The sequence below is a fragment of the Ooceraea biroi genome, chromosome 11, assembly GCF_003672135.1.
Source record: "Ooceraea biroi isolate clonal line C1 chromosome 11, Obir_v5.4, whole genome shotgun sequence".
NCBI classification, from domain to species: Eukaryota; Metazoa; Arthropoda; class Insecta; order Hymenoptera; family Formicidae; genus Ooceraea; species Ooceraea biroi.
The window spans coordinates 10,634,560-10,656,376 of NC_039516.1; the positions used below are offsets into that span (position 1 = coordinate 10,634,560).

The 21,817-nt window shown below is 41.9% G+C and overlaps 1 protein-coding gene across 2 annotated transcripts in view; it reads left to right on the forward strand.

Moving 5' to 3' along the window:
• Positions 1-21,817, forward strand: part of LOC105285306 (neural-cadherin) — a 148,187-nt gene that overhangs the window by 40,498 nt on the left and 85,872 nt on the right. The window contains exon 1 of one of the 2 annotated variants that reach the window (XM_026973627.1): positions 12,396-12,888. The exons of the other annotated variant lie outside the window; for it this stretch is intronic. The gene's annotated coding sequence lies outside the window, so the exon portion shown is untranslated. Of the gene's footprint in view, positions 1-12,395; positions 12,889-21,817 lie in introns of those variants that run through there. 2 annotated transcript variants of the gene reach the window in all.

A 21,817-nucleotide genomic window follows, 5' to 3' on the forward strand; every position in this document is an offset into this window, starting at 1 on the left:
CCACCATCGCCGCGCCGCCGCCACCAGCGCGCGGATGTGGCTCGCTCGCTCCCCTGGTTCGCCGACCCCGGCTAGCGAACTTACCCGGGAAAGTTTCAAAGCGGGTGCACACGATCTCTCGTGTTTATCTGCGCGCAATGTGGCGACAGAGAGAGAGCGGACCCGAGGGGTGCGAGGGGACGAGGCGGAAGGGTGACTTTAAGAGCCGGCCGGGTCGTCGGGCCGGTCGCCAAAGGGAACGATCGCTGAATTCTGATTGCCGGCGCCACTTGTGTCGCTTCTCTCGACTTTCCTGACGCGCGATACGGCACTGTTATCGCACGATGGTGGTGCGGCTCGCTCTGCGGTCGTGCTGCGAGCGGAACCATGGTGGTTACCGCTGGGGCGGATTACACCCCGTGCTAAGGGCGATCACGCGATAGCTCGGGCTTCCGGCGGCGCGGATTATTTAGACGATCGTGGAGATAGCTCGTATACACATCGGCCGGGTTTTCCGACCGATTGGAAGTGAAATGAAACGACGAGACGCGAAAGAAGCTTCCGTCGAAAGCGGATCGCTTACCTCGAAAATGATGCGAAAACTTTTTACTCGTTGGATGCTTCACAACTGATGCGATGGGGTATCGGGTCTCTTTCAGCTTTCTGATTGTCAGAATCTTCTTTTTTATCGAGCGCTAATCGTATTCTCATACGCAGGAAAATTAATTAATTCGCTTTGTGACGTATTGTAGGAAAATAATATAAAATAAAAAGAAGGGTTTCATAATTTATCGAGTTTTTTAGCGTTATGATTCGATATAGCGTTTCCACCGGCATTGCGGCATTACGAGAATCCAAATGTACGAACACGTACTTTCGCAATATTCTTTTCAGATAATGCGACAGTTTTTTTCGTTCGCCAACATTCTTTACCAGAGAATATCAGCTCTGTTACTGTGACGCAGCTCGCGGTAGAATAAAATTTTAAGAGCACGGTCCATTCGCTGCGGAAGTTCCGGATCGATGGACGTGAGTTTGATTTTGTTCAATACTGCTATTGGCGGCACCAGCGAGGGAACGACATTCGCGCACGATGGTGACCGTTTCTGAATTTCGATTGCTGCACTTTCGTTCATCGCGAGTGTTGCGAGTGCGGCGTGATATTGCTTAACGTGTTTCCTGCAATATATACGTGTGTACGTGTGTGCACGCGTGTGTATTGCATGGAATCACGCAAGCGTGGAATTTCGCCCGCGGAGTTTCCAAGGATGATTTCACGTGCCAATAAATTGCCAATGACGGACGATATCGAAATAACGCGGGTTGAAACAATTCCCGAGAATATGCGAAACTTTCATCTCGGCTCTCGTACTTTTACAACGCGAGCGCGAGCGCAATATTGACAAGAGAGAAAATGTTGTGATACGAGTGCAGTTCAGCGTTGTAGAGTCTAAGCGATGCCACAGTTTTGCAGAATTTGTAGAACTCACGGATTTTGATTAACTGTAATTACGCGCAAGTACTTGAAATGTTCCAAGCGTTTATGCCAAACATTTAATCCGTGTTTTAATTCGTGGTTTGATTCGCTCGTAGAATGCAATTATTAGCTGAGAAAAACAACGAACAATTCAAGTTCCGAATTTCTGTCTGCGGTGGGCGTTAAACAAGATCAAAGAGCGATTTTGCGTGATGCGCGATAGAAATACCGTTCACTTTATGTTATTTTGAGACAATATATATATTGCTTTCGCGTTGAGATATTTCAACGTGAGCTGATACTGATGTAGGATTACGCGAAAGCTAACTCACACTGATCGGCTTACCATCGAAAAGAATTGATATTACACGGATAGAGGATTTCAGCTCCAACACGCGGAGTTCTTTAACCGCGATATATCGCGGTTTAAATCGGAAAGTTTCGTGCTAGTAGTTTCCTTATTTCCGCGCGAATATCACCGCTCGCTGAAAAATTCCACGTTTTCCGGAGGAATTCGCAATGCAACTTACTCCAACGACTGTCAAGAATTTTCTCCATTTACTGAGAAAGTGCATTTGTTAATACCGTCGCGGATATGCGTTATTCAGGCAGGATCGTTTATTACGTCAAACTTGCAGCTTCCACTGCATGTTGATCAAAAAAACGAGCGCTTACCGTTACGGAATATTACGTTCGTTTTTCATTTATCGTAGAATTGCTTCGTTTCACGTTTTGTTTTTTTGTTGGACACAAACGATATTATTTCCAGCATTAAATCTCGTCGTCGTTTACTAGACACTCGATGCTATTTTTTTTATTGATGTATGACATATGTGACAGACAGATAAAGTGACGATTATATGTGAGGGACTTCGACAAAACTCATCGACGCACGCTGCTCGATTCGATTAAAAAGTAATTACAGGCGGAAGGGAATTTGTTCGGGATTTGCACGTGCGTTTTGCCGCGTTTCTATAATTTTGTTATTTCCTATGAAATATTGTGATTGCGGTAAATTACAATCTCGCGATATTATCTATCCCTAATCGATCGAGGGGCTGGTTTATTACGCACGAACATTAGCGAAATTATATATTCGATCAAATGGTTCGTGATGGACGGCGATGAAACCCCGAGAAAATGTTCAACGTAATTAACCTTTTAGGAAAACAAATTAATACCATGACGTAATTATGCAGCAGTCAATCTCATAAATCGATAAGCAAGCTTTGAAAACGGTCGCTTAAACTATAAATGGTCGCTTCAGTCATAAACGTGTACTTTTGACAAAACAAACTATCATTTTTATTATGTCGGCATTGTTTTATTCAATTTTGCGAATACTATTCATTATTAATATTCTTTTACAATATTAACTCTTTTAACATGAAGTTCCCGCTTCCATATTTCATATAATGAGCAAATTACATTTTATATTTTAAATGTATTTCTACAGAAATATTTTCATTAAACCCTGAAAATTTCTGAGAAATCAGCGATTATCTTCACTGTTTCCATGTCTAATAGCCTGTGTATGTTTAATAAAATTGTCAGTTTTTAATCGACGATCTTTTCTCATTTAACAACACAAGACATAGAAATTTTATTGAACACGTATTCTCTCACATAAATACGAGTAAGAAACGCGACACTTGGAAATGTCACGAGCTTTAAATGGAGATCCTAATCACGCAGTTTCTGGCTGCAGTTGGACATACGTATTGTACATAGCACTTCGCCAATGGCCCACGAAATAATGCCGGGACACAGAGGCAAGTCCTTAGTGAACATGCAGGTCCTAACTTTTATTGGGCGCGATAACGTCCATGCGGGCTATGTACTTCTCCATAAAACCGAGCACCAACCACGACATAAAATAAAGTGTATACGAGCACCGGCTTTGCTGTACTCATCAATTCGTGCGTTTTATGCTAGAATTCCCCGGGAAGCGTAACGTACGCCTGCGACTAATTACATTCCACAATGTTCGCCCTTACAAGGCAGGTTTTAACGCGGAAGCTTCGAACTACGGAATAATTTATCTATCAAGCTCATACGCGAAACGGATTTACGAAAATTTCCAGACGTGATATGCTCTCCTGCATGGTAATCGTCTTTCTTCCATTAATGAATTATTGCGCTTCTCGCCTAAAAGAAGCCTTTAAAACGTTAAACGAAACTTTTAAAGAAACCTTTGAAACGTTAGACGAAACTTTTACAGAGGCGACGAATAAGCGGAAAATCTAGGTACTTTTCTTCAAATCTAAATGTAACATTAAATTGACGTTTAGTAGAAGTTAAATCACATCACGACATAAAGGAAAACTTAACACCGGAAATGCAACATTGTAAAATGACAGCGAATTGTTTCCGCCTGTAAAGTCTCGGGGTTTTATCGAGGAGAACGACGAAGGATCTAATTCCGATTTCAGTTAAGCATCCAACTTCGTTGACATTAATAGACGTGATCGCTACCTCGCTCGCATCAACGTAATATTAACGTAATAAATTCTATATAAATCCATAAGAGATGCGAGATACACCATATCGTGCATCATACTTTAATCAATTTTTCTGTAATTCTTCGTCGCGTAACTCTTCATCCTATAACGTCGGATTTGCAATCGGATTTTCGATTTCAATCAAAATTACAAGACACTACTCGGAATCGTTTCGCGATCGGAGTTATCCGGAGTTGCGTTATGCAATTGGCGAAACGGGGACGCGAAGTGGTAACGAACGGTTTGATAGTCGAACAGTGTGCTTAAAAAGGGACGGACCGTCAAAATTTCTGCGACAATACGTCTTGCGTATATGAGCGCGAGATCCAGCTAGCGATCCCTATAATCTGCCGGATGGATGTGCAAAATGTAGTCGTGATACTCTGACGCCTCTTTGTCTCGCTCGCAATACGCGATGCGTGTGGTCACAATGGAGGATCGAGTATCCGGAGGGAGATACTCACAGTTTGCACAGTTTCCATGTGGGGTGTTTCACCCCGCAGCTCACGTGTATTACAACATCGTGAATCGCAGATGCCTGGCTGTGTATACAGTTTGTTTTGCGCTATCAGAATCGGAGAACTGTTGAGCCTTCCTTTATCGAACCGTCATGATGCATATCGTGGTACGGTTTATAATATATGCGCGTCCGCGTTTAATTGACGCTTGCAAGCAGCATGCTTTCGAGATAAAAGATAATATAACGCTTGCGAGGATGCATAAAGAATCGATTCTTTTGAACATCGCAAGATTATCTGTTCAATTTAACATTCGATATTGATATAACAAGCATTGATAAAATGAGACTCATGATTGATATAATACATACATGTTTTTATTAAAATTTAATTATTAAAATGTAATTAATTATTAATTTATTAAAATGTAATTAAATGCTTGAATTTTAGAAAAAATATGCCGTGAATGTATTTTTCTGAAGCAATTGGGTTAATGTAAATCTGATTAACAATTTAGCACGATTTCAACGCTTGGTATAATGCAGGAGAGCTGATTTTTTGAGACCATCAGGGGAAAATGTTTGCATTAATTTATCCGGAAATCCATTATTTTCCTACGCTTGCGATGTATCAGAAATGACGTCTCAATCCTGCTGGAAGCTCTGAATTTAATCAATTTTATGAACTTCACTAAAATGAGATTCCGGTCTTTATTACAATATCGATCGGAGCATCCCAGATCAGGCCGATGATCATAAAACTTTGCGTCTAATGCACGATTTGTATGTAGCGTCGGTTTTAATAAAGATAAAACGCACAGGTACCTTGTCAACATTCCCGCGATTCGGTTCTCCATGTCAGCGAAAAATGAATTTTTCATAAGCTCGCGGAGACGAAACGTTTTCTCGCTGATTTATCGTTCAATTTCAGATGGAGCAATAACATTATTGAAAATGTTTTCAATGCTTCTCAAACAAATGTTTTCCCGAGTTCGACGATAATGAATTGTAAGAACGGCAAAGTACCGTGCTATTGTTATGCCGTTTACCATTTGATTGTTCGGCTTTTGATTGCAAATGTGCGGCAGACGTTTTGAAAACTTTAATTAATTACATTTACGAGGTAAATGTAATTAATTAAATAAATGTTCCGCGAAAATCGTATATCCAGGTATCCCAATAAAACGTTAAATGCCACGACACGAAAAGTAAATTGGCAGTAACGTGCAGCAAGTAAACGTTTATTCCAGAAGTAATGAAAAATGAATATATTCATCAACGCGGAATGACACACGAGTATTGATATCGTATCATTTATTGTGCAATGATCGCGTAATTCCTCATATGACAGCGAAATATACACGTTCGAAAACACATCGGCGTTGCTCACACAGCAACGGCTGAATTTCGTTAGCCCTGAGTTAAGCTCCTTCAGCATTTCATTAATAATATCAGTAACTACTTGCTATATCCGAGTATTATTGAATTTCAACGCTAACTTGCTGACGGCTTCGCAACACGACGTGTTACCTTAGTTGCAACTTATTCGTGTAATTACCGTAATAACGTGAATGAATCAAGACTCGACGTCAATTGAAGGAATTCCGTTAGAGCAAAAGTACAACATTTCTGGAAATGCTTCAAATCAAACTAATGTAGCAACACAAGATTGTAGCAATAAAATTATGCATATAGTTTTAATCTTATTTTTTTATATTACTTTGTTGATAATGTATATAACTGCTTAAGTGATAACGATATTAAAATTATCTTACATTAATTTTTTAGAAAACAAGAGAAAGAGAGAGGATTAGGATAAAAGCTCTTAAAATTTCGGAAATTTAAAGTTCTCCCTAATTCAGTTATGTTTTTCTCAAAACGAGATTTATACGAGATTACGTTATGAGATTTATACGAGATGCAAGAATATTTCATCCTATGTATGAAAGTAAAATACAGGCGCGTCACCGAGCAGTTTTAGATGAAAACTAGTTTGCGCTAGATGAAACTCCGCACGATTAACTATGTCTCACGGTCACTCTGCGAAATTTCCCCGCTAGTCGCGTCAACAGGAATTCTCGCTAATATTCCATGACGTATCTAGGACCATTCTGATAATCCAATCTTTATAAAAAAAAAAACATTATGTTTCTACGGGCCTCGACACTTTTATTTACACGCGTTACACCATGTTAGAAAAATCGCGCGTATGCTACGTAATGCATATTAAGTTACCCCGTTATCCCGCGCCATGGGATTTACTTGTGCTACATGTACACGGATTTGGCTACATATGAGATTCATTTGGCCACCAAAACTACGCGTACAAATGAATGTTTAAATTAATGTAAAATGAATGTTTGTTTCGCGTAACTAGCATTATGAATAACAATAATTTAAAAGCTTCGTCGAGCTCACCGAAAATGATAAAATCTCCAAGCGAGGTTACATTTGACAATTAATCGATCACGGATCTTTCTTGCGCTCCGTGACGAGTTTATAATTCGGAACCTTATCATGGTGATAATTAATATCGAAAGAACCATCGAGAATAGGGAGAAAGAAAGAAGGAAGAGGGTCGGAGTAAATCGCTCAATTACTCGCTTTCATTAATAAACCTCAGTATTGAATGCATCCTTATATCGCCGCGGCGTATTTCCTCCACTCGCGCGCTTTTCCGCGAGGTCAGGCGGATTATTTTCGCGATCGACATAACATGGAAACGCAATTTTCTAAACCATCGGCGAGTGCTCTCTCGCCAATAAGCAGACCGAGTTACCATCGGCCCGTGAATAGCAGGCACCGCGAACGCAGTCAGACGGTAATAGCAACCGTTGTACGCACGTTGTATGCGGTATATATCACAATGACAATTAATAACGGTAATTGGACGAGCACCATTAAGTCGCTGCATCGCGAACCGCGCTCTATGCGTGGCAAAATGCATTTGGCGGCAAAGAGAGAGAACGGCGGGAAGGGAAGAGGAAAATAAAGGAAGAGAGAGAGAGAGGAGAGAGAATCACTGCAGCGTTTCGTTTCGCGCGGCTTCTGCACATCTCTCGCATTTGATACCGGCTCCGTACGCACGTTGGTACTTTCAGCGTCTGAAGTGCATCCCGCAATAAATGCAGTCAGCCTTTTCCGGGCAGATCGGGGGAGGAACGCAATCGATATCGGCTGCTCGCTTATCCGACTTAATGGCGCTCGAGTTCTCCGGCATTTTTTTGCGTTTTTCCTTGCTGTTTCTCTCTCTCTCTCCTTTCGTCTCGGTATATGTCTCTTTCTTTCTCTTCCTTCTGTGTTCTGCTCTGTATCCACGCTACATGGCGTTCGATTAAACGACACGCGCGCAAATTTCCCGGGTCGCCCGGCATAGAGCGGCAGCCGCGCGACAGAAGCATGCTTTCCTCGGTTTTCTCCTCCTGCCGAGATAAACGAGAGGGACGCGACGATTAGCGCTACCGCTGATAATTCGCGGCGCATTCGTTTGCTCGACGGGAACTTAAAAAAAAATAAGAGAACAGAAAGAAAAGCAACCGATGGAGAATCTGCGGCCGACGAGCGGAGAAATCATGAAACGCTCGGGAACGCGTCGCGTGTCTGACCTCGTGATGCTTCGGCTTTGACGAAATCCCGTCGCGGGTTCCATTTAATAAATTGCATTATTCTTCGCTGCGCCGCGCTTGCTCCGTGTCGCTGATTAAATCGCGCCGGAAAAAATGTCGCTGACAATGAGCCACATTCGCGACCGTGGGGAGATATTAGCGAAACCTGATCCTCCGTGTCCACTATCCGCCTTCGCTCTGACCGCCATGTTATAGGAAGCTGTGAATACGCTATCTTTATTGCTGCCGCACGGATTACGATTCACCGCCAGATTAGCGGAAACAAACGCCAACAATCCGCGGTTACAGAATACGTGGATATTAAATTATCAAATGACACACATGCGCTTTCATTAATAATGTGCGGATGGTTTCTGCAGCAAATTAAATGCGTCTAATTCGAATAGTTTCAAACTCGAAAGTATTGTATTTTTAACAATTTCATCGATAGGTATCTATTTTTTATTTATATTCTCTTTGAATATACTGTAGGTATATAGAATATAACCTTTCAATAGCCGTAAGTTCCTTTGATGAAATTTTTACTCACTCACATGAAAAATTTGTTTGAAAATTAAGGTTTCTGGAATTTTTTGCGTAAATTTGAAAGTTTTAGAAATAAATAACAATTATGCTCCCTGTATCCTCATTATTATATCTAATGATTTAATTTAGTAATAACAGAATTATCTTATTTCTGATACAACATCAAATTTATGATTATTAAACATTTTTCATAAACATGCAGCTACTAGTTGCGCAAACTGATGTCGCACTTTGCGTTACACGTTAAACGCTAGTGTGGTCCTCTGTTTGCAAGTTTTATTTGTCCAATTAACGAGTGTCGCTCGTGTTTCGGACGAGACATGTTAATTTACAAATTAGATTTTCCTACCCTCTTTCCACTTATAAAATTATGAAAAACAGGAAAACGTACATTTCTTGATTTAAAATCGTTCACATTTTCAAATTAAAAGTCTACATTATCGTAGACATACATCGTACGAAAAAATACATATTATTTTTAAAAAGATATATTTTATTTTTAATCCAACCATCACAGTTATATTTTCGAAATGTCTTCCGAATATTTCAACCGTATCAAATAACATCCTTCAGAATTTGCTTAAATGTTTTCACAGGGAAGCGTTAGTCTCTAATTACAATTCGGATCTGTCATCACGTTTGTTAATTAATTTCAAGTTGCAGGAAAGCGTGGCGACACGCATCCGTTTATTTCACGGGTTATCGCTCGACCGCGTGTTCCACGAAAATTGAAGCTGCGTCGGGAGCGTTATAGATCTCTGGCATCAACGAAACATCCGATACACGGTCAACTCCACCATGTTGTAAATATCGCGACTGCTTAAACATGTTAACCGTTCCAACTTATCTCGAGTTTATAATGGCCCTATGAGGTAAAGGAAGCAGCTTCTGCCGTGCGCAAATTACGTAATTCTGTGCCACGCTCCGTTTTCTCGCTAAGCAGATTTGTAACGTCGTTCACAGGACGATGACGAGATGCACGGGAACGGTAAAACGGCATCGTACAAAAGCGCGACGGAAAGCAGGCGGTCTTTTCCGGATGACGTGAAGCTATTAACTTCCACAAAGTCGTGTCTGTATCGCGAAATTGACGTGAGATAAATATCAATTATTTTTGATAAATTACGCAAGTAGAATGATGAGCCGTAACGTTTCATTACGCGCGTGTTTATACACATATTTCTTGTTATTTAATATATTATTATTGGAACAATTAGCCAGAAATGAGGTAAAGTCAACAGCATCTCATATTACTTATTATCATATCGTTTATTGTAATGAAAATTTATTTACCATATATATAAATATATTAAACACAAATTCCCGTAAATTTATAACAATCGTAACATGATTATTATAAATTTACAACTTCCCACTGTGTTTAATCTTTCAAAAAGAAGCCAAATTTTAGAAAATGTTTGATCAGAAACGTTCGTTCGTTAGGATTTCCCTCAGTGCGTTTATTTTATCTTTTTAAATGCACTTTATACAAAAGGGCTCGTTAGTTTACTCATTTATTCATTAATCCTATCAATCTATCATCAACGTTCAACGTTGCCTATATGCATTTGAATCGTAAATTAACACTGCGCGTCAGAGATCGACGTTTCGACTTGTAGGTTAACCAGCAGCGCGGAGCGCGATGGCTCGTTCCATTATCACGAGCCGGATAAAAAACGAACGGTTAATCATGCAAATACAACAATTCAGTTTACTCACCAGCTGGATCGTTGCCGCCGCCTTCTCGTCAGCCACCCCTCCTCCTCCTCCTCCTCCTCCCCCCCCCCTTCCGCCTCACTAAAGAGATGCTCACTCGCACTGATTATCGAATTCATCGAAAAAAAAAAACACTCATTCCGATCGCACGCACTTTATACGGCACTCCCGGCATTCCCGAACACTCCCGAACACTCATGCACATAATGCGTCTCGCAGCGCGTAATTCGATTTTAAAAATTCGTAACGCGTAACGCTTAACGCACGACCGTTCTCCATTGCTCCTTTCGAGCGCCCGCGCCGTGAGGTTAGCCGCGTAACGTGCACGCCGTAACGCCAACTTCAGGTCATCAAACTTCGCGCGGGCCGCTACGCAACGTAGTGTCCGCCATCTTTGCCGCGAATCCGATTCCGGGAATGCGAACGACTCAAGGCGGCTAACCATTATTGCCATCGGTAATTACGCAGGGAATTAACGCCGTTCGAACATATATACTCTCGATACTTCCGATGCTCAATCGCGCGCTACGTGACTCGAACAGGCGCGTAATGTCCGAAAATACGCGTCTCAGTGTTGCGACACTCGGCTCGAAACGAAACGACACGGGCCGATCGCGAATATCGCGACAGTGCCATTAACTACGCTTACCAACGTCAATTACGCTTCATGATAATCGCCCGTCGCTCATTGCGGTACTTGCGATACTCGTTTTACACCATAGACATAGTAAGAATAGACCGAGCGTGTTCTCAACTTGGCAGTGAATCACAGGTAGAAAAAGAGAGAAAGCAGGCGAAGGATTGCTTTCTCTCTCTAAGGAAAGAAGAGTGGGGAAGACGCGAACAGAGAGAGAAAGAGATCCTCCACCTACTTTCCGTCCTTTTCTAGCTGTGCTTCACGTTTTGCGCTTCACGCTCGGTCTATTCTTATTATGTCTATGTTTTACACGAGCGATGCGCGTGCGATGGAGAAACGATGCGACAAGCACGGAGCGCTCGTCCCGCGACGTGATCCGAGCCGGGCGCGAAGCACTCTGAAGGTAGTGGAAGGTGAAACGAAGTTACGCGCGTAAACGGCAAACGAGACGAACGAAGAAACGCGCGTATCTATACCCGATTTTTAAGTGTTCTTGGGAATTTTCAGAAATATCTTATCTTATTCTCGCGCACATTGATTAACGTAGTAGCGCGGACCGCTGCGTAGGTCCGCCATCTTTGCCGCGAATCTGATTCCGAGAATGCGAACGACTCAAGGCGGCTAACCATTATTGCCATCGGTAATTACGCAGGGCAATTAACGCCGTTCGAACATATATACTCTCGATACTTCCGATGCTCAATCGCGCGCTACGTGACTCGAACAGGCGCGTAATGTCCGCAAATGTTGCGATACTCGACTCGAAGCGGAACGATACGGATCGATCGCGAATATCGCGACCATTAATTACGCTCGCCAACGTCAATTATTATAATCGCCGTCGCTCATGCTACTTTCGACACTCGTTACACGAGGATGCGACAGCGGGGCGTGCGACGGATCGGCGGGCGCGGCACTGAAGGTGGGGTGACGAGTACGCGGTACGGCACGAACGAAGAAACGCGCGTATGTATACCCGATTTTTAAGTGTTCTTGGGAATTTTCAGAAATATCTTATCTTATTCTCGCGCACATTGATTAACGTAGTAGCGCGGACCGCTGCGTAGTGTCCGCCATCTTTGCCGCGAATCTGATTCCGAGAATGCGAACGACTCAAGGCGGCTAACCATTATTGCCATCGGTAATTACGCAGGGCAATTAACGCCGTTCGAACATATATACTCTCGATACTTCCGATGCTCAATCGCGCGCTACGTGACTCGAACAGGCGCGTAATGTCCGCAAATGTTGCGATACTCGACTCGAAGCGGAACGATACGGATCGATCGCGAATATCGCGACCATTAATTACGCTCGCCAACGTCAATTAACGCTTCATGATAATCGCCCGTCGCTCATTGCGGTACTTTCGACACTCGTTTTACACGAGCGATGCGCGTGCGATGGAGAAACGATGCGAAAAGAATGGAGCGCTCGTCCCGCGACGTGATCCGAGCCGGGCGCGAAGCAGTGTGAAGGTAGCGGAAGGTGAGACGAAGTCACGCGCGTACAACATGGCGAACGAGACACACGAACGAAGGAACATGCGTACGGTTTTTGTGTTTCTTGACGCTTCCCTTTAAATATCTTATTATTCTCGCGCACATTTCGACGTAGTAGCGCAGATGGCAGCGAATTATAATCACCGCGTGCTCCAATGCATGAGTAATATTTCAATCGCATTAATACTTTAACAATATATCGTAATGCGATAATTACATATTATTAATACGGCGCCGCGTTATTACGTATTATTAATAATGCGATTTGATTTGTGCGCAGTGCTCGATTATACGCACAAACGGCAAAAATATTAATTACGTTCCGCGTGATAAGTGGTGCAGAGTGCAAAAGTTCTAAGTGCCTTCGGATATAATAATAATAATAACAATTCTCGGAGGGAGTTGAGATCACCGATGGAATTTCCGTGAAAATCAGGAAACCTCAAGAACGTCGTAGCTGCACAACGAGTGAGTACTCGCAACAAATACTGCATATTTTTAACGCGAGTTACATTTTTAAAGAATTATTTGTCCACATGTAAAACACTTTCTTCATTAACCGTACCGTACCACCTCTGGGGCGAGATTTTTCTCCGCGCAATTTAAAGCAGATACACCGAGTCGCGTGTTAGTAACAGTTGTTCTCATTAAATCATAAGGTTCCATTCCGTCCATTCCGCCGATATTTGCATTCTAATGCGACGACCGCATTACAAAAAATCGAACGATTCTTACACCGCCAGTGTGAGGGATGGAACTGAGTATTCTCTCTCTCTCTCTCTCTCTCTCCCCCTCTTCCCCTCTCCTTCCCTCCCTCCCCCTCTTTCTCTCTCTGTCTGTCTTTGTCTCTGTCTCTCAGTGTGTCTCTCCTGAGATTTCCTGCTTCATAAATATTCACGAGGATCGGGACGGCCGTCCGTTTGAGAAATTCCCGAGACGTGACAGTTTTTCGTCGAGCTCGTCGAGTGAACGGCGTGACGGCGGAATCGCCGAATCCAATTTACATTATGCACCTATACGTATATGTACCGAGGACGCAATTTAATTCGCGCTACTGATGCACATCCCACGCCGCGTGTGAGATAGGCAGAGGATTCACTTGACGAATAATTTACGCTCCGCCGCGCCAGCAAACACAAGGGACGCTCCCGAAATTCCGGGTATCTTCCGCTTGTACGTACGGACCTCGTTTTCTCACCTACTCGAGCTGGCCTTATCGCATTCCGTAAATCTCCGTTAAAGAGGAGCATTTTTTAACGTATCCTAAAAGGATCCAGTTAGCCGTCGAGCACTGCTTCAACGCTCTTGAAAATAAGAACCGAGCACTTTGGAGTTGCCATTCCATTATTTTCTGACCGAAAGCACATTCGTGTGCGTCAGTGGTGAAGATATTGATGTATAATACGCGCGCGAAATTTATTACAGCATATTATGTCATTTTATTATTTAGCAATTGTTTTATAATGGAAAGTATTCAAGGAGAACATACACTATCCATCATAAATTATCAAATATAATTTAAAAAGTATATATTATATTCGCGATACATTTTATATGTAAAAGAATAATTACTATTTATAAATTATTATTTCATTTTAAGTTTTAATCACGTTTATAATAAGAGCGTTTTTATAAATTGTATACATTGTATTATAAATCTAGTTACATATCGCGACCAAACGAATTAGCAATTAAAATACAGAACCATTTTTAATCGAGAGCCCGTAAAAACCGGCGACATTTATGAAAATTTCATTAAGGAAAAACGGCTAATAAATTGCGCAAACGGTTCAGAAACGAGAGAATCACGGCGGCTAATCCGAAACGAGACGTGGCAAAATAAAAGCGCGCCTCTCTTTATCCCACGGTAATCTATTGCCCGTCAGTTTAGGATATTGATTGGCAGGCAACCGCTGATAGTAATTCGATATTGTCGAACGGTGCTACGGCGCATTATTATCAATTAACGTCAGACTCAGAGACCATCGAAAGGCGACTTTAATGGATAGTTTACAAAATAAAATATACTACCTAGGACTCGCCGCTCGATGTTGAGCCAACAGTAATGGACGTGATCGGGTGACGCGACGATAAACGCGCGCGTTTTAATGGGATCACTTAGTGCAACAGAGTATCCATCCAAAAGTACATAATGCGCAACGGCACGAGCGCATCGATCCACCTCGCATGTTCCCTTCGTGTGCAATAGCTTCTGAATTTATGAAAATGCAGTCCCGAGCCCGTAGATCCGGCTGTCGCGCAGCCTGTAACACGTTCTCGTTACGCGCGCAATTGCTGTGAGATTTTTCGAGTTCAGGCATTAAGCGTTAACCGGCGAGAAAATGGGGAGAGTAACAGTTTACAGCGATTTGGTACATTTTGCATCCGTGTTCCGTAAAATTACAGGGACGTGATGCGTTGATGCGACACAGCGATAACGTTTTCGCTATGACAGTGTTGGATGTATAGTGATTATGGAACACGGAAATGTAGACCGTTAATGTTATACGCAGTTTAGCAATCAGAATCATTTTACTCCACTTTTTAATATCATTATGTTAAAGATATAACTTTCTTAAAGCTTAAAATAAAGTGTGAATTTACATAGGAAGAATATTTACTTTAACTTATATTTAGTCTACATCTATAGGATATTTTACGAATGACGACTGTAATATTCACAGATTATTTTACGGATGACCATTATAGTTCGCATTAAGAGAGAAAATGTTAAAAAAGATATATCCGTTCCATTCCAGCGATTCGAATTTTGTTATTTAAATAATGGCTGATAAAGTATCACGTTAAAATCTGATTTGCTTCGATTTACATGTACAGACCTGGTTAACAATAATCGTCAAATAGGTTTAATGAGTAACGTTATATAAAGATCGATTAAACAACGTGCGCATACAGCACGCGTAGTTGGATTTATCGATCAGCGACGAGAGTATCCGATGCAATTTATATCGTCCATGTACTTGGATATTGCGAACATCGCAAATGCATTTTGCATTGCATTACGCGGTAGTTGGATACAAGTATACCAGATGCAACGTAGCGTCAGGCGAGGAACAACTCGCACTTTTCATTAACAGGCTGCAAAAAATAGCGAATTTATCGAAAGATGAAAATAAAATGAAATGTATAATGAAATAAATAAATTCTTTCTCTCTTTCTCTCTCTCTCTCTTTCTTTTCATCAATTTTATTAAACAGATATTCTATTTTTATTGTGGTAAAAGTTACATAATATTCGATTTTATTGTCTTGTTCGATTGATACTTTATCCAGAGAATGTCGAAAAGTGTGAATGACCGTATTTCATACGATGAATGTCTTTATGCAATCGGGAAAATAAAGATGCAGTCAATTGCTCCCAGATTTCTCTACGTGACGAGTATACCACGAGCGACTTGTCTCGAGGTATGATCTAACTAGACTTCGCTCCAACTCTAACAAGATTACCCTATACAGCGTACACACCGTCCCAGATTAACTTTGGACGATCCGGTTTGACCCAGCTGGGGCAACTTCAGTTGGAATAATCCCATGCTGGACACGAATTTGCATTAGAAATTATATCGTCAACGTTAAATACGATGTTCCGATAAAAATGCTACGGACAAGCGAGGAACCAGTTAACCAGTACAAATTTAGCTGACGAGCTTCTCTCTTGACAATTTCCAAGGTACGAAACTGCCGACCTTGCATCTGCCGTTCCCGGATGTAAGATCGACCCCTTTCAGCGAGAAATGTCGCGCGGTTTAGCGCGGTCGAGCAAAGGATGGGTTTACTCGAGTGTCTTCTCGCGAAACCGGTCACGTATCACGAACATAGATTTTCGCGGGCGTGCTCGCACCACGTTAAAAGGTTCACCGACACGAGCGGACAAGCGATTAGTCTCCGGCGACTAACTGCACTTACGAAGTAAGTGCATCATCGTCGTACCGTGACGCGGCAGTAAAAACTTCCTAACATCGCGAATTTCCCCGTCGCGTAAACAAACCGTCGGCGTCGCCCAGGAAAGCACGCCGACATAACGCGAACGACAGCGAGTATGAGGGGTGGAGATGACGCGCCCTCGCTTCGTTGCATCCCGGTAACGAACGAGCGCAATAATGCACTTGCGTGCCTCCGCTGTATCCCGATCTCGGCTGTAGATCGATTTTGAAGCAGAGGCGAGGCCGTGATGCGACTATGAGCTTGCTCAAGATACCTCGAGATACCTCAAGATGCTTCGAATAAAGCGTGGATATCTGATCTTAACGATTGGAAATGAGTATCTGCTCGTTGTAAATTTAATTGTAAATTTTAGCTCATGGATGTAACTCGAATCTCTTATATATCAGATGCTTCAAAATTATTTTCCAACTGTGGATTCCAACTTAAAGTCGATATTCTTGTAACAGAAGACCGTCAGACTATGGCAAGTCTTGGCTTTGCTAATGTTAAACATCTAGACAAATAAAATTTACGTTAAGCTCCCGCCGCTGAGCCGAAGTTTAAGTGGATTCCTATCGATCTATTTACTTCACTTCGTCATTGGAACAACTTCTTTCAGTTTTTCTTGAAAAATCTATTATTAAAAGGACCGGGTTCCCCAGTCGTTACGAAATGCATCCTCTCTCTCTCTCTCTCTCTTTTTCTTGTTTTATTTTACTACAAAGCCGAAGTTGCAAATATCGCTGGGAATACAGCAAATATTGATACAAATTGGCCTTCCTAGGCGCAGCCCGATCTTTCTCAAACATATTCGAACGTATTTCTTATTGCATATTATGCGCGGGGGGGAAAAAAGTGGGAATTGCAGCCGCAGCGATACGAGAGGGCTACGAGAGGGATGCACCCGTGTAATCCCATGTCAATACAGGCGAGTGCGTGTTTCATCGCGCGCAACGGCTAAATAATCCGCGCAGGCGAATGCAGGCGGAATCACACGCAGGTGGTCGGTCGTTCGATATCGAAAAGCCATAAAAGCCCTCCGGCCCCGCTCTCCTCCCGCTGCAACGAGCTGGGATTAATTTCGTAGCGAGACGCGACACCTTCCCTCGTGTGCATCAATCGAATATTTGAAGGACCGATCACTAACTTGCACACACACGCGCGCGCAAACGTAGAGATTGAGTCGCTCACCTGGACGAGAGAACTGACAGCGAGGAGAAATACTGTTCCGGCGTATCCGGAATTTTTAATCCACACAGTTTACATCGGCTCTCCGCCGTGATTTATGCGAAATACGATGAACATTTTTTTCCCCTCTTTTTTGACAGCATAATAGAATGATAAATGGCTTTGCTGTCGCGTGACTGTTCATCATTTGCATCGAATGTTTCAAAGATATGATACATGTTACAGAACGACGGATTTGCAAACAATGAAAAGCTGTTATTAAATAAATATGGAAATTCGAAACTTCGTTTATTGAATATTCAAACTGGGAAGACATTAATACAACGCAACGCGGCGTGTTTTTTGAAATTTGATATTCTAGAAGCTAAAACCTTTATTTAACATCTGGATAAAAATTGGATTTTCTGTTATTTTTTCATTTTTGTCTGGCTTTATATCGATGTAATCTTTTCTTTCTGATTATTTGGATTCTTGGATGAAAATATATATGTAATACGTAATAAATAATTGATTTATTACGTATAACTCAAATAATTTGGAGGATAATTAATACTAACGTAATAAATTACGATTCAGAATTTAAAAATAATTTGCAAAACGATCGTGATCGAGTTTCATCAATATCTTTCCATCCGTTCTCGTTGAAGATTGACGTACTCGCTGACACCGACAGTATCAGGTGACCGTGCGCTGTAGATTTATTTTCCTCCGGGGGAATAATATGAGCACATGTACCAACTCGAAACTGAAAGAATCATGGGTGGGAAACTAACTGCAACATCGACATAAAATTCTCCAGGGCTTCGAGCTGGCGCGTGACTGCTCCTCCGTGCAGGAAAGTAACTTGTTACACTTCTGGATGCAAAATGTTACCGATATGTGCCACCATGCGAGTTACACATAAATTCGAGCTTCATATAGATATGCAACATATAATAACAATTTTAAACGCCTGTAAAAGGTTTAAATTATTCTTTTACTTTTGAAATTGCACGTGTCCAATATACGTGTATAGTAAATAACATAAAGTTTATATTCAAAAGTGACCATTTAACGAAAAAGTCTGTGAAAGATATTTTAAACGTTAATGTATAAAGTAACGTTTACTAACAATAATAACCACAAAGTACGATTGACGATTTTTTAAAATTTATCTACTGCTATCAAGTAAAACAGTTTATGGAAATTAAATAATACGCAACGGTTAAAATGTTTAAATACTTGGCCACGTTTAACCGCATCTGTTAAATGAAAATATTTTAGCGAAAATTCCATAAATTCCATAATGAATATTTTACAGATTAAAATAATATCAGGAAATTTATATTCTGCCCTTTCTGCTTTTGCGGCGAAACCGCGGAAACAAAGTGAATAGACAGATTAAACTGTATGAAATCATTTGCAAAACACGCCGAATGAAACAGCACTAATGCGCGACGGGGAGCGAATAAATACGCAATTGCTTTTGAGAGTTTTACGTGACCGGTGCCTTTTCATTTCGTTCACGCAAACGATACTCCGCGCGAGCGAGCGGGAAATCGAGATCGACACGAAACTACATTTGGCGACTTCGCGAACTCGATGGAAGAGTTGTTATCCCTTTTACGCCCTTTTTCTCCGTCTCCGGCTTTATTTTTCTCACGATTCAATTCCCATCACGTCGACGAAGTCGGAAATTATTCCGCTTGCGGCGCCTAGGAACAGAATCCATATTCCACGTGATTTCCGCGATTGCTGGAAACTTCAAGCTTCCAACGCGCCAGCGACCTCCCCCGCGCGCACTCTTATGCACAAACCAAAATCAATATCTCATTTTAAATATAAAGAAACAGTCCCAGTCTCGCCGGTAACAAGATTTCATCGCGAGATCCCGCCTCGCTGTGGGACTGCGAATTCCATTAGTCGTTTTAATAATAGTCTAAGCTGATTGACTCGAGATATAAATCAGGAGCAGAAATAATATCTCGACTTCTTGCGCTAGATGCTAGAGGAAAGAAGAAAAAAATGAACGAAAATAGTACGTTGTGTCATTAAGCACGATAATGTGCACCATAAATATTTGCTCCTTGCTGCGCTTCGAATGCAAATATTTCAGTATCGGATACAATGTACGAGCTACACAGCGCAATCTTCGCATCGTCTCGCAGTTACAGAGACTTTGACGTACCCCCGATCGATTTTCCCTGTTGAATATTTGCTCACGACCTGTAATCTCCTGCATCTCTTTTTTCGTTAAAAGATATTAAATATCTTTATTTTTAAACTTTATAATTAAGCTCCGCGGCGGATGTATATTTGTCATCACGAGCTTTTCAAATTTTATCGATTAAAATCCTGAAATGAAAATTTCCTCCGAAGATATTCGAAGAAAGTTGCACTCGCGGAATTAAATTACAATAACATTTCTGCACGTGAACATTTGAAAACATTTCCATCGCATCGTCCGTTTATTCTTCATAGAAAAATATTCCGTCAACTCACCAATTGCAGTGCTGATGTTCCGATGATATTCCGAACAGAGTTCGGTGGTCCTTTTCGTAATTAAGCGGAGCTAGCCGTATTAATATGAATCAATGTGGTTTACTCACCGTCGTTATATCACAAGAACCATAAAATATACGGGAACGGTCATGGCTCATGCGGATTACGTTCCCGTGGGAGTTTCCGCGGGGGCGGCGCCGGCAGAACGGCGTTATTAATCATTCGCAGCTTAAAGTTTTCCGCGATTTCTCGTAAATTTCATCTAACTCGCATCCAACGGAGTTAGTGCAACTTGATACTGGGTCAACGATATGTAAGGCGCGAGTACAAAGTGCTGGCTGCGTCTCGTAGTTTACGTTCCCGGGCGCATTCTGTGAGATTTCGAGTTTCGCTACGAAAGCTAGCATACAGAACAAGTCCTCGTAATTAACAATAAGTCGATTCCGTCCATTCACGTTAGCTTCAATAATTTATTTCGAAATGCATTCTACCGTGCAGCGAGTGCTACTACTAAACTTTAATCCAGACAACGCTTCCGCTCATAGCTTTACAAGTCTTAACCGGATCTTTCACTTTTTTCATCCGATCTTGGACGATGATATATGCAGAACGCTTAAACAATTTTAACAATAGTTTGATGTTTGAAATGTGCTTTACTCTATTGTTACTTTGATACAATATTACTTTGATTGCTACTTCTAAGTATCAAAAATATTGTTCTGAATCCAATTTATGAGAGCGAGAAAAAAAGAAAATCTCGAAACTACGTTTTACGTGATATTTCGAATGACCGATTTATTCGAGCGTTCGTCCCATTTGAATTCCATTCAAATTCGAATTTCTCGACGCTGCATCGACGTAACGATGACGCACGAATATTCCAGTGTATCCGGAATTTGAGATTCGTCTCGCACCAGGATCCAGCTTTCAGCTGCGTCCAATATCGTCGACGTCCACCATTCGGGACGCTCGACATCGCGAAGGAGACGACGACTCGCTTGGCGGAGCGACTTCCAGACGAGTTCTCGCATTTCGCGCAGCCCTCGACCGATGATTTTCGCCACGTCTGCAAATTCGGGGAGGGTTCATTTGCGTGACGATTATCGATTCCGTCACGATACCAGCCGTGATCCCGTCCGCGAATCCAGGGCGCAGCCACCGCCACCAACTATTCCCTTTATTGCGCGTACTTCCTGTCCGGGCGTACTGACCTGGAAACCCATATATTCCAACGACAATATCGACGCTGGGCCCCAAGTATCATGGATGCGACTCCAGATAATGCTTGGATCGTGGTGCTATCGAGTGTAAGATTTAAACGCGATCTTCCCCCCGAAATACCCTCGCTTTCATCATGCGAACGTTGCACGAAGGATTTTGCGCCTCGGCTATCACCACTTTGCGTGTCCAAAGGATTGTCCCGATCAATTGAACGGAAATACGATGATGTTGATTCTTGTTGCGGAGACTTTGGTAAACTGACAGACGATTATAGAGTTCTGGTGGATGATTGTTCGCCAGAATTCTACTAGTTTGTGAAAGACATGAGAATTATGAAGAGTTTATGAAAGTTTTCACAGAATTTTTTGATAAATGTGACGTCGAAGTTCTCGTGACGGGAACTTTAAAAGAGCCTTAACTCCCGTGATGTATTTATGGAAGTATTTTATGCCGGTAATTAAAAAATTTATAGCGTATAAATAAGAAGAGATTTTCTCAGGTTGCTGCTTAAATTCTGATCTTGCATAATCGATAATAAGAACAGCTCCGCGTATACCTCCCAG